Source organism: Artibeus jamaicensis, unplaced genomic scaffold, assembly GCF_021234435.1.
Source record: "Artibeus jamaicensis isolate MK-2021 breed Jamaican fruit bat unplaced genomic scaffold, CSHL_Jam_final contig_60, whole genome shotgun sequence".
Classification (NCBI taxonomy): Eukaryota; Metazoa; Chordata; class Mammalia; order Chiroptera; family Phyllostomidae; genus Artibeus; species Artibeus jamaicensis.
In genome coordinates, this window is record NW_026521900.1 from 4,678,591 (window position 1) to 4,687,976 (window position 9,386).

General features: G+C 40.7%; 1 pseudogene; it reads left to right on the plus strand.

The window, feature by feature from the left end:
* The first annotated feature begins 401 nt into the window (after window positions 1-401).
* LOC119060114 (eukaryotic translation initiation factor 3 subunit J-like) lies at window positions 402-8,653 on the plus strand (annotated as a pseudogene).
* The last annotated feature ends 733 nt before the right edge of the window (window positions 8,654-9,386 follow it).

The following is a 9,386-nucleotide window of genomic DNA, read 5'->3' on the forward strand; positions in this document are numbered from 1 at the left end:
GAAGTAGATGGAGACTGACTGGCTCTAGTGAAGGGACTTTTAGTGAAGGGACTTAGCTCTGTCACTCATTGGTATGACTGTGAATAAGCTATGTAAATTATTTGAACCTTTATTTCCTCTACCATAAAAAAGGGGTGGACTATAAGAGTCTTAAGGTACTGAGGCAGTTTTAACAAGTGGTTCCAATACTCTTTGACATCCTTTATTGAGAGGTGGGGTCCATGTTCCTTTCCTTGAATTTGGTAGACTTTTGACTGCTTCAACCAATAGAGAAAGCATGGCAAGAGTAATGCTGTGCAACTTCTGATGCTGGGTCCTAAAAAGCAATGCAGCATCTTTCTTATTTTCTAAGATGCTTGTGTTGGAGCTACAAGTCCCTACGTAAGAAGTTTGGCTACACTATGGAGGCCAAAGTCCTTACTCCATCACTTACTGTGATGAAGTGCAAGCTGAATCCAGGGGCCATGTGTAAGTGTTATAGTGGAATCTCAGATGAGCTTTTTTCAGACAGCCAGTATCAATTGTCAACCATACGAATGGCTATCTTGGATGTCTGGCCCAATCTAGTTTTCAGATGACTGCAACTATAGCTGACATCTGCTTGCAACCACATGACAGACCCCAAGTGACACAAATTCTCCTTCTAAATTTCTGTGGGCTTAACATAATTATTGTTTTATGCAATAAATTCTGGAGTTGTTACTCTACAGCCATAGTAATGGAAAGTGTCCCCTCTGGCCATGACATTCGTTCATTCTCTCCCTTTATTCTTCTATCTGTTCATCCAATTCTTTTTATTTTATTTTATTTATTTATTTTTTGAGAGAGGGGAGGGGAAGAAGAAAGAGTGGGAGAGAAATATCAATGTATGGTTGCCTCTTGTGAGTCCCCTGCTGGGAACTGGCCTGCAACCCAGGCATGTGCCCTGACTGGGAATCGAACCACAATACTCTGGTTTGCAGGCCTGCGCTCAATCCACTGAGCTATGCCATCCAGGGCTGTCCATCCAATTCTTTCATCCAGCCAGCATTTTTAAAGATCTGACTCTCAACAGAACTGGGGCCTCAAAGATAAATCGGTCACTGCCCATGGCCTTGCAAAGCTTTTAGAGCATATGGGAAAGGGAGAATCAGCATGCATAAAACTGGGCCAAACCACAGAAACATTTTAAAAGAGTGGCAAGAATGCAGGGCAGCAAGTTTGTAAACTCTGCTTTAGGAACAGTTAAATCTGATTGCTGGTCCTCGCTCTTGTGAGTTGATATCCTAATGGAGGATATAGTCAATAAAGGAATAAACAAACTGAGAAAACACATTGGCAATGAGGAAAATGGGGTGGAGTGGGTGAGCCTGGGGCATGGGAAGCCAATTATAAGGCTGAAGTAAAGTACAAGTGAGAGAGGAAGGGGAAGAGGACTGGGGTAAGAAAGAATGGAGGGAAGGCTGGCAGGACAGCCAAACAGCAGTGGATGTTAGACTGGGTTTGGCAATCAACTGGAGAGGGTGGCCGGGTTGGTTGGTCCACATTATTCCTGTGCTGTTCCACCTCTTGGTAGGAGGGCATTTGCCCATCCAAGGGGCCATTCTTGGAGTCTCCTAACTAACTTCCATATCAGAACTTGTCTTTGGGAAAGATTCTGACAAAGTTATTCACAAGAAGTTGCCAGGTATCAAAATAATATTTATTGTGGTGTTTTTTCCCCATGAGGCATCAGTTGTATAACATTTAAACTAAAGAAATGAAGCCTTAAGGGTTAGAATATCTGGGATTGACAAAAGGGGTGTTGTATATGACTCAAATCAGCCTGAGCCAAAAAGGAGTGAATGCAGCAGAGTTACACGAGAGGCATCCAAAATCCCTTCCTCTTCTTTCTCTGGGTTTCTGTGCTTCGTCTCCCTGCTTCTCCCTGTGACTCTGCAGCATTCTTCTGTGTTTCATGTTAGATGGCCTTTTCTGCATCTCTGAGCACATGGGCCAAACATGGCAGCCCCAAATGGTATCTTTGCCCTTAAGTTTGTATCACCTTATGTCCATCACCCATAGTTAACTACTGAACCAGTTGAGTCCAATTTTCAAGTTTTGGTGAAGAGACTGTAGCCCAGCTTAGAGTTAAGTCTCTGCTAGTACTTTAAGTTGTGGGCACGCTTGGTCAATCAGGAAAAGGTTACCTGGGCAAGTCTTCTCTGAGCAGAGCCCTGAATGGGAAGGGGATATTAGTCACTTCTATTACATTAGAGGTGAGCTTTTAGGTGGAAGGCACCCCAGATGCAGATTCTATCTGATATCTGCTATCTGCTATCTGCTATCTGATATCTCATAAGGTTGAATTTGTGCTCAATAACCTTTCTGGAGACTACTGGCAGCTATTGCTAGAAACATCCTTCCCTTAGCTACACTGTTCTAAAAGGAGATGAAAAAGATCAGTGACATCTGGTGGTTTGCTTTTATTCTTTTAAGTCTCAGATGACTGTAGTTGTCTGTTAATTAGCCTCCAGGAAAGCCCTCCTTTACTTTGATTCTTGTGGTAGACCCATGAGCATTTAAGCCTACACATGGTTGCACCTCCACTACAATTTTGCTTGTCCTGTTTTCTTAGAAGTTAAGGTAGATGCATCCATTGTTAATTCAGTTGCTTCAATAAAGAAGAGAGTGGTGTTTCTGAGAAAAATTATGCCCACTCAAATCTCAGAGAAGGTCAAGGCACTAGCTTGCATTGAGCTTCTATCTTATGCCTGGCATTATGCCAGGAATACTTCTGCCAGCCACTTTATTAATCTCATATCAATGATGTGATGCTCAGCAGAGAGAATCCCATGTAGTGGGTGAGTTTGTAACCTCACAGTTTCTTATCTAGATCTTAACCTTTTTTTTTTTCTGTACATGGAATCAGTAAGTATGAAGTTCAGGCACAGGGTTGTTGGATCCATTTCTAAAAAAGCAAATAGCACAACTGTATTACAAAAAATCCACCGCTAGAATACTTTGGTACTTCTAAAAAGAGATGATTTCCATGTATGAAGGGTTTTGTATGAGAAGTATTTTGTGAAGCGTAAGGGACCAGAAGGGAAACCTCAAATGGAAGGTTTGAACTTAAGTTTTCTTCTGAAGAGCTCTACATTTTAGTATGCTGCCTCTTGGAATGGAAGAATTCCTTTCACTGGCTTCAAACAGCATCTTGCACAGTAGTATGCTCTTTCTCAGGTTGACTAAACATTGTTCAGTTGCTGAAATGGAATTCCTAGTAACATTAGAAACTTCCAGGATTAATCCCTAGTTTCCTACACTGGTGAGCCTGCCAGGAGAAAGGTGAGTAGGAAGTATTGATGTTGGTATTTAATCCAAAGGGTGTAAATGATTGGCATACCTGCAGCCATAAGAATAGATTGCTGAACTTTATTGACCACATCAGCAACACAAGGCATCTTATTTGGTTTTCACAATGATTCTAAAATATAAGTGGCATTATTCCAGCTTTAGAAAGAAGAGAGATCTAGATTCAGAAGTTAAGTAGTGACTTGCTCTGGGGAAGTATGGTAGTGCAGAGTTTAAGGCACATAGATTCAAATCCTGGCTTATGCCTTCTTATGTGTGGGATCTTACCTTTAGGTTTCTCATTACATTTTATAATGCAAAAAATGGTTATGGTGAAATTCACATATTTCATAGTGCTTAGGTGAGGATGAAATAAAATCCTGTATGTTTGGCTCCTGCTCTGACTGCCCCATAAGGCCACCAGTTCACAAGTGGCAGGTCTTGGACTTGAACCCAAAGCTGTTGAAATCACAGGTTGCAACATTCTACACTACTTGCTATAGGTTTATTTTGATTCCAAAATGAAGATAGACTGATGTGAATAAAAAATTTGGGGATTTAGAGTCAGCTCCTAAGTTTGGCTAATGGGTTATAGTTCCTCCCCCCCATACACCCCCACACATATATTTATCTGAGAATATTTCTGTATAGATTTAAGGAAAATTCTGTTAGAATGGGGCAAAAGAAATTATACCATGATGTGGAATGTATACTTATTGATAGATATTAGTTCCGGTAGGCAATCCTTTTGTTCTTATTGTTTTCCTTCATGAATCAATGTTACTGGTATATAATTTACATATAACAAAATGCATTCATTTTACATTTGATAAACTTTGATAAATGTATACATTTGTGAAACCACCAGTATAACTAAGCTACAAAGCATTTTCATCATCCCTGAAAGTTTTTTCACACCTTTTTGTAGTCAATCCCCTCACTCCCATCCCTAGGTAACCGCTGATCTGCTTTCTGTCAATATACAATCTGCCTGTTCTAGAATTTTATATAAATGAAATCATACAATTTTTACCCTTTTGTTTCTGATTTATTTTGTTTGACACGGTGTCTGAGATTCATCTATGTTATTCTGTGTAGGACTAGTTAACCATTCTTCTGGCTGTGTTGTATACCTGTATATATATATGCCCACATATTTACCCGTTCATCCTGACAGACAATCAATCTTTCAACAAAAGTTAGGGCCAGAGACAACCATTTTAGTCATTGGCAACTGGGACCCCCTCCCTGGGTCCTGGGCTTTAGAGGACCTCCCTTTGACCCTACTCCAGACACATCCTTCCCCATCCGCATTTCATGAGATGAAATGGCTGTGGGATCAAGAGGATATGACTATCTAGAACCCTTGCCTACATACATAGAGCCAGACAATCCCCTGCCCAAATGTCTCTGAATCTGCTGCCAGGGCCTGCATCAGCCTATCCCCTGGATCAATCCTCCTATGGTAGACAGTTGATATAGACTAAAAGTTTGTGACCACCCCAAATTCATATGTTGAAACTTAATCCTCAATGTATTTAGAGGTGGAGACTTTGGGAGGTAATTAGGTCGTGAAAGTTCTACCATCATTAATGGGTTTAGTGTCTTATAAAAGGGGCCCCAGATAGCTCCTTTGTCTCTTCTGCTATATGAGGACACAGTAAAAGGATGGTCCTCTATGAACCAGGAAGCAGGCTCTCACCAGGCACCAAAACTGTCAATGCCTTGATTTTGGACTTTTTAGCTTCCTAAACCATGAGAAATAAATTGGTGTTGTTGATAAGCCATCCAGTCTGCAGTATTATTTTAAAGTTACCCAAATGGACAATAGTGCTATAGCTTCAAGCCTGAGAAGTGGCTGTCTTCAGGGGGAGAGGGGTTGTGAGGGGTAGAGGGTATAGGGAAAATGCAGAAATCTTGGATGTGCAGGTTGAGCTGTCCATGTTTATGCATGCAAGTCTCCTCATTAGAAGGGAAGAGGGGGTGTAGTGCAGGCTGGAGGCCTTTATTTGTAGTTATTCCCCAGCCCACAAATGATAGGGGTGGGAATGTGGCCATAGGAGCAGAAACAGAAGGCAGGAAGAAATTCTTAAGAAGAAATAAAAATTGTAAAGACACAGAAAACCAATTTTAAGGGTCACAGAATAGAGAGTTTAGTATTAGAAATGATTTTAGATTTCATGTTCTCACATTCTTTAACTTCATAAATGAGAAGACTAAGGTTAAGTGACTTCTCCAAGGTCACACAGCTAAGTTAATGGAAGATTCAAGATAAGAAGTGATATTTTCTAATTCTGAGCCAGAGCTCTTTTAATAACGTAAATAGAAGAATGGTGGTCTTTAAACTCTTTCATTTGCATATCCTCTAAATTATTTTTGTTAAACTGTGAGCCCCCTTCATATATTTAAAGTTAACTCTTTAAATATTTAAATCTAACTTAAATAATTGCAAAGAATTTGATTTCCAATGTATTACAGTATTACAAATATTGTAATGTACATCACACTTAGAAGTGGAATCTGAGCCCTGGTCCCAGCCTGCCCTGTGTGGGTCAATGAGAGCAAATCCAGTGACTCACCTCTGCCATGCTAACTCCTCGATGGCTCTCCCCTTACACAAGCTCACACCTGGCTTGACAGGGTGGTGGCAGTGGCACTGGCAGGGGACTCTGACTCCTGAGATGTAGATATGTTCTCTGTGAAAGACCCTGTGTGGAAGATGGGGGTGTCAGAACCACAGCCAGGGACCGCTGGGAAGCTGAGGACCAGGATGAGGACATCACAGATAACTGGGATGATGATGATGATGAAAAAGAGGAAGTAGAAGTAAAACCAGAAGTAAAAATTTAGAAAAGAAAAAAATAGGGACTTCCGCCAAGATGGAGGTGTAGGTGGAAACACCTTGCGTCCGCGCACAACCAAATCTAAGAACAACAAATTTTTAACAACAATAAACATAACCAAGCCACACAGAAAATCGACAATACGGAGTCCGAAAACAATGAAATGCTCAGCTAAACTGGTAAGAGGGGCAAAGCCAGCAGCGGAGCGGGATAACCAAAAAGATCCCCGACCGGGTGGTGCACAAGCAGCTGAAGGTGCGAATCACAGGTGCGGGCTAGCTATGGGCACACACAGGGAAGAGGCGTGGCTGTCTGTCTGCAGTCAGTCGAGCATTTGCATACAGATAAACCAGTGAAGAGGCGAGCATTGAGACCGCACGGCGAGGGAGAGAAGGCTCGCACAATTCCGCTCAGATAAACAGGCCGGGGTGAGTGGTGGAACAGACTGGGCTAGTGGAGAGGACCGCCATTGCTCCCTCTCTGACCCTGCCCCCACATACAGTGTCACAAACCAGCCACCTGGGTGGCCCCGCCCTGGGAAACAACTAAGGCTCTGCTCCTCATACTTAATGGTGCGAACAGACCAAAAATGGCTCAAGAACAACTCAGAGCCCCAGAGCCGATAAATCTAAGTGATGAAGAAATAGCCAAACTTTCAGATGCACAGTTCAAAACACTGGTTATCAGGATCCTCACAGAACTGGTTGATTTTAGTCACAAATTAGAGAAACATATGAAAGCTAAACTAATTGAAATGAATGGTAATGCACAGGAAACCAATAGTAATGAAAAGAAAACTGGGACTCAAATCAAGGGAATAGACCAGAAGGAAGGAAAAAATGACCAAACAGAAAAGAATGAAGAAACAAGAATTCAAAAAAAATGAGGAGAGGCTTAGGAACCTCCAGGACATCTTTAAATGCTCCAACATCCGAATTATAGGGGTACCAGAAGGGGAAGAGGAACAGTCACGAGTGGACACCTTATTTGAACAAATAATAAAAGAGAACTTCCCCGTTCTGGCAGAGGAAATAGACTTCCAGGAAATCCAGGAAGCTCAGAGAGTCCCAAAAAAGTTGGACCCAAGAAGGAACACACCAAGGCACATCATCATTATATTAGCCAAGATTAAAATGAAAGAGAGAATCCTAGAAGCAGCAAGAGCTAAGGGGACAGTCACCTACAAAGGAGTTCCCATCATACTGTCAGCAGATTTCTCAAAAGAGACCTAAAGGGGCTGGAAAGAAGTATTCCAAGTCATGAAAACCAAAGACCTATGACCAAGACTGATCTATCCAGCAAAGCTTTCATTTAGAATGGAAGGACAGATAAAGTGCTTCTCAGATAAGATGAAATTCAAGGAGTTCATCATCACCAAGCCCCTATTATATGAAATGTTAAAGGGACTTATCTAAGACAAAGAAGTTAAAGAAACATGAACAGTGAAAGGACAGCAAACTCACAGTTATTAAGAACCACACCTAAAGCAAAAGCAAATTAAGAGAACAGCTAGATCAGGGGTGAACCATAGAAATGAAGATCACATGGAGGATTAGCAACAGGGGAGTGGGAGAAGGAGAAGGGGGGAGAAGGTACAGAAAATAAGTAGCATAGACAGTAGATAGAAAATAGATAGGGGGAGGGTAAGAAGAGTAGGGGAAATACAGAATCTAAAGAACTTGAGACACGTGTTCATGAACTAAAGGGGGGAATGGTGGGGGAGGGGGTGTGCAGGGTGGAGGGGAACAGAAGGGGGAAATAGAACAAATGTAATGGTATAATCAATAAACAATGTTAAAAAAAGAAAAAATAGCAGAGAAGATAAAAGAGAAAGAATGGCAACAGAAGAAAAGTCGAGAAGTAATTAAAAAGCGGTTAGATGAACCTAAAGAAACTAAAGTGCTAATGCCAGAAAAACAATTAGCAGATAACTGAGGGTAAAGAAATTATAGGAAGAATCAGACCTCACATTAGCAAAAGAAACTTTTTATGGAGTAGATGCTATGAACCCATCTTCAAGAGATGACTACACAGAGTTTAGAAAGTTACTAAAAGATAAAATTACACAATATGAAAAGTCACTATATTATGCCAGGTTTTTGGAAGCCTTCATTTGAGATGTATGTATTTCATTGGAAATTGATGACTTGAAAAAGATTACCAATTCATTGACTGTGCTTTGTAGTGAGAAACAGAAGCAAGAAAAGCCAAGCAAAGCCAAAAACAAGAAGAAAGGTGTGGTTCCTGGAGGGGGATTAAAGGCCATTATGAAAGACAATCTGACAGATTATGGTGTTTATGATGGAGGATATGTATAAGACTATGAAGATTTCATGTGACATTTTATCTCCTCTAGTGTCTTCTTTCTGTTGCCCACAATCCCTTCAACTTGTAGCACAACTTCTTTTCCTTTCAGTTCTGCCAAATGCTACAATCAGAAGTGCAGTATCTTTTGTGCTGGTTATTTAACCCGTTGATGCTTAGGTGCTAATGTGCAAATGAGGAAACTTGGATCTTGCTGCCAAGGGGTTAAAATTGGGAACTTCTGAATCATAGTTTAAAAAACAAACAAACAAAAAGCTAATAATGTTGTCATTGTTGCTATCTGATTCTATAGCAGCAGTCACTAAATTGGAAACAAGTGTTGCAACACGACAAAAAATTGTGTACTATTGACCAGCACCATTCAGTAATATAGCCTTAACCATACCTCCTTGACTACTTCATAATTTATCAAGAAAAGCAGTTTGCAACAAGGTTGTGTGGTGTGAACTTAGTATTAAGATTGCTTTGTCTTAAAATTGAGCATGAGGATATTAAACCTACATTGTGAAGAAGATTGCTTATCTCAGAATTAAGATATGGCAGCTGAAAAGCACTAGTTTGGTATTCAAAAGTTAAATGACCAAAAAACCCGAGGCTTTGAAGCCAAAGAAGGTAAACCTCTCCATTTTTGCATTGCAAGTTGTGGAATCTCTTGAATGCAGACTATCTAGTTTATCAGACTATTCTACTGATGAAGTGCTTTGGATGGGAGAGGGAAACCCTGCCTGTTTTATTTGCATGATTTGAATGTCTGAGAAACAAATTTTTGTTCTCCTAGGCTGCAGTGGAACAACTTTAAACAGGGTTTTGGCATTTCCTTGCCTTTATAAAATATGCTTAGCAAGATGCACCAGTTAACTACAGTTTGGTAAATTGTTATGTTAACAATTATGACATCTGCAATGT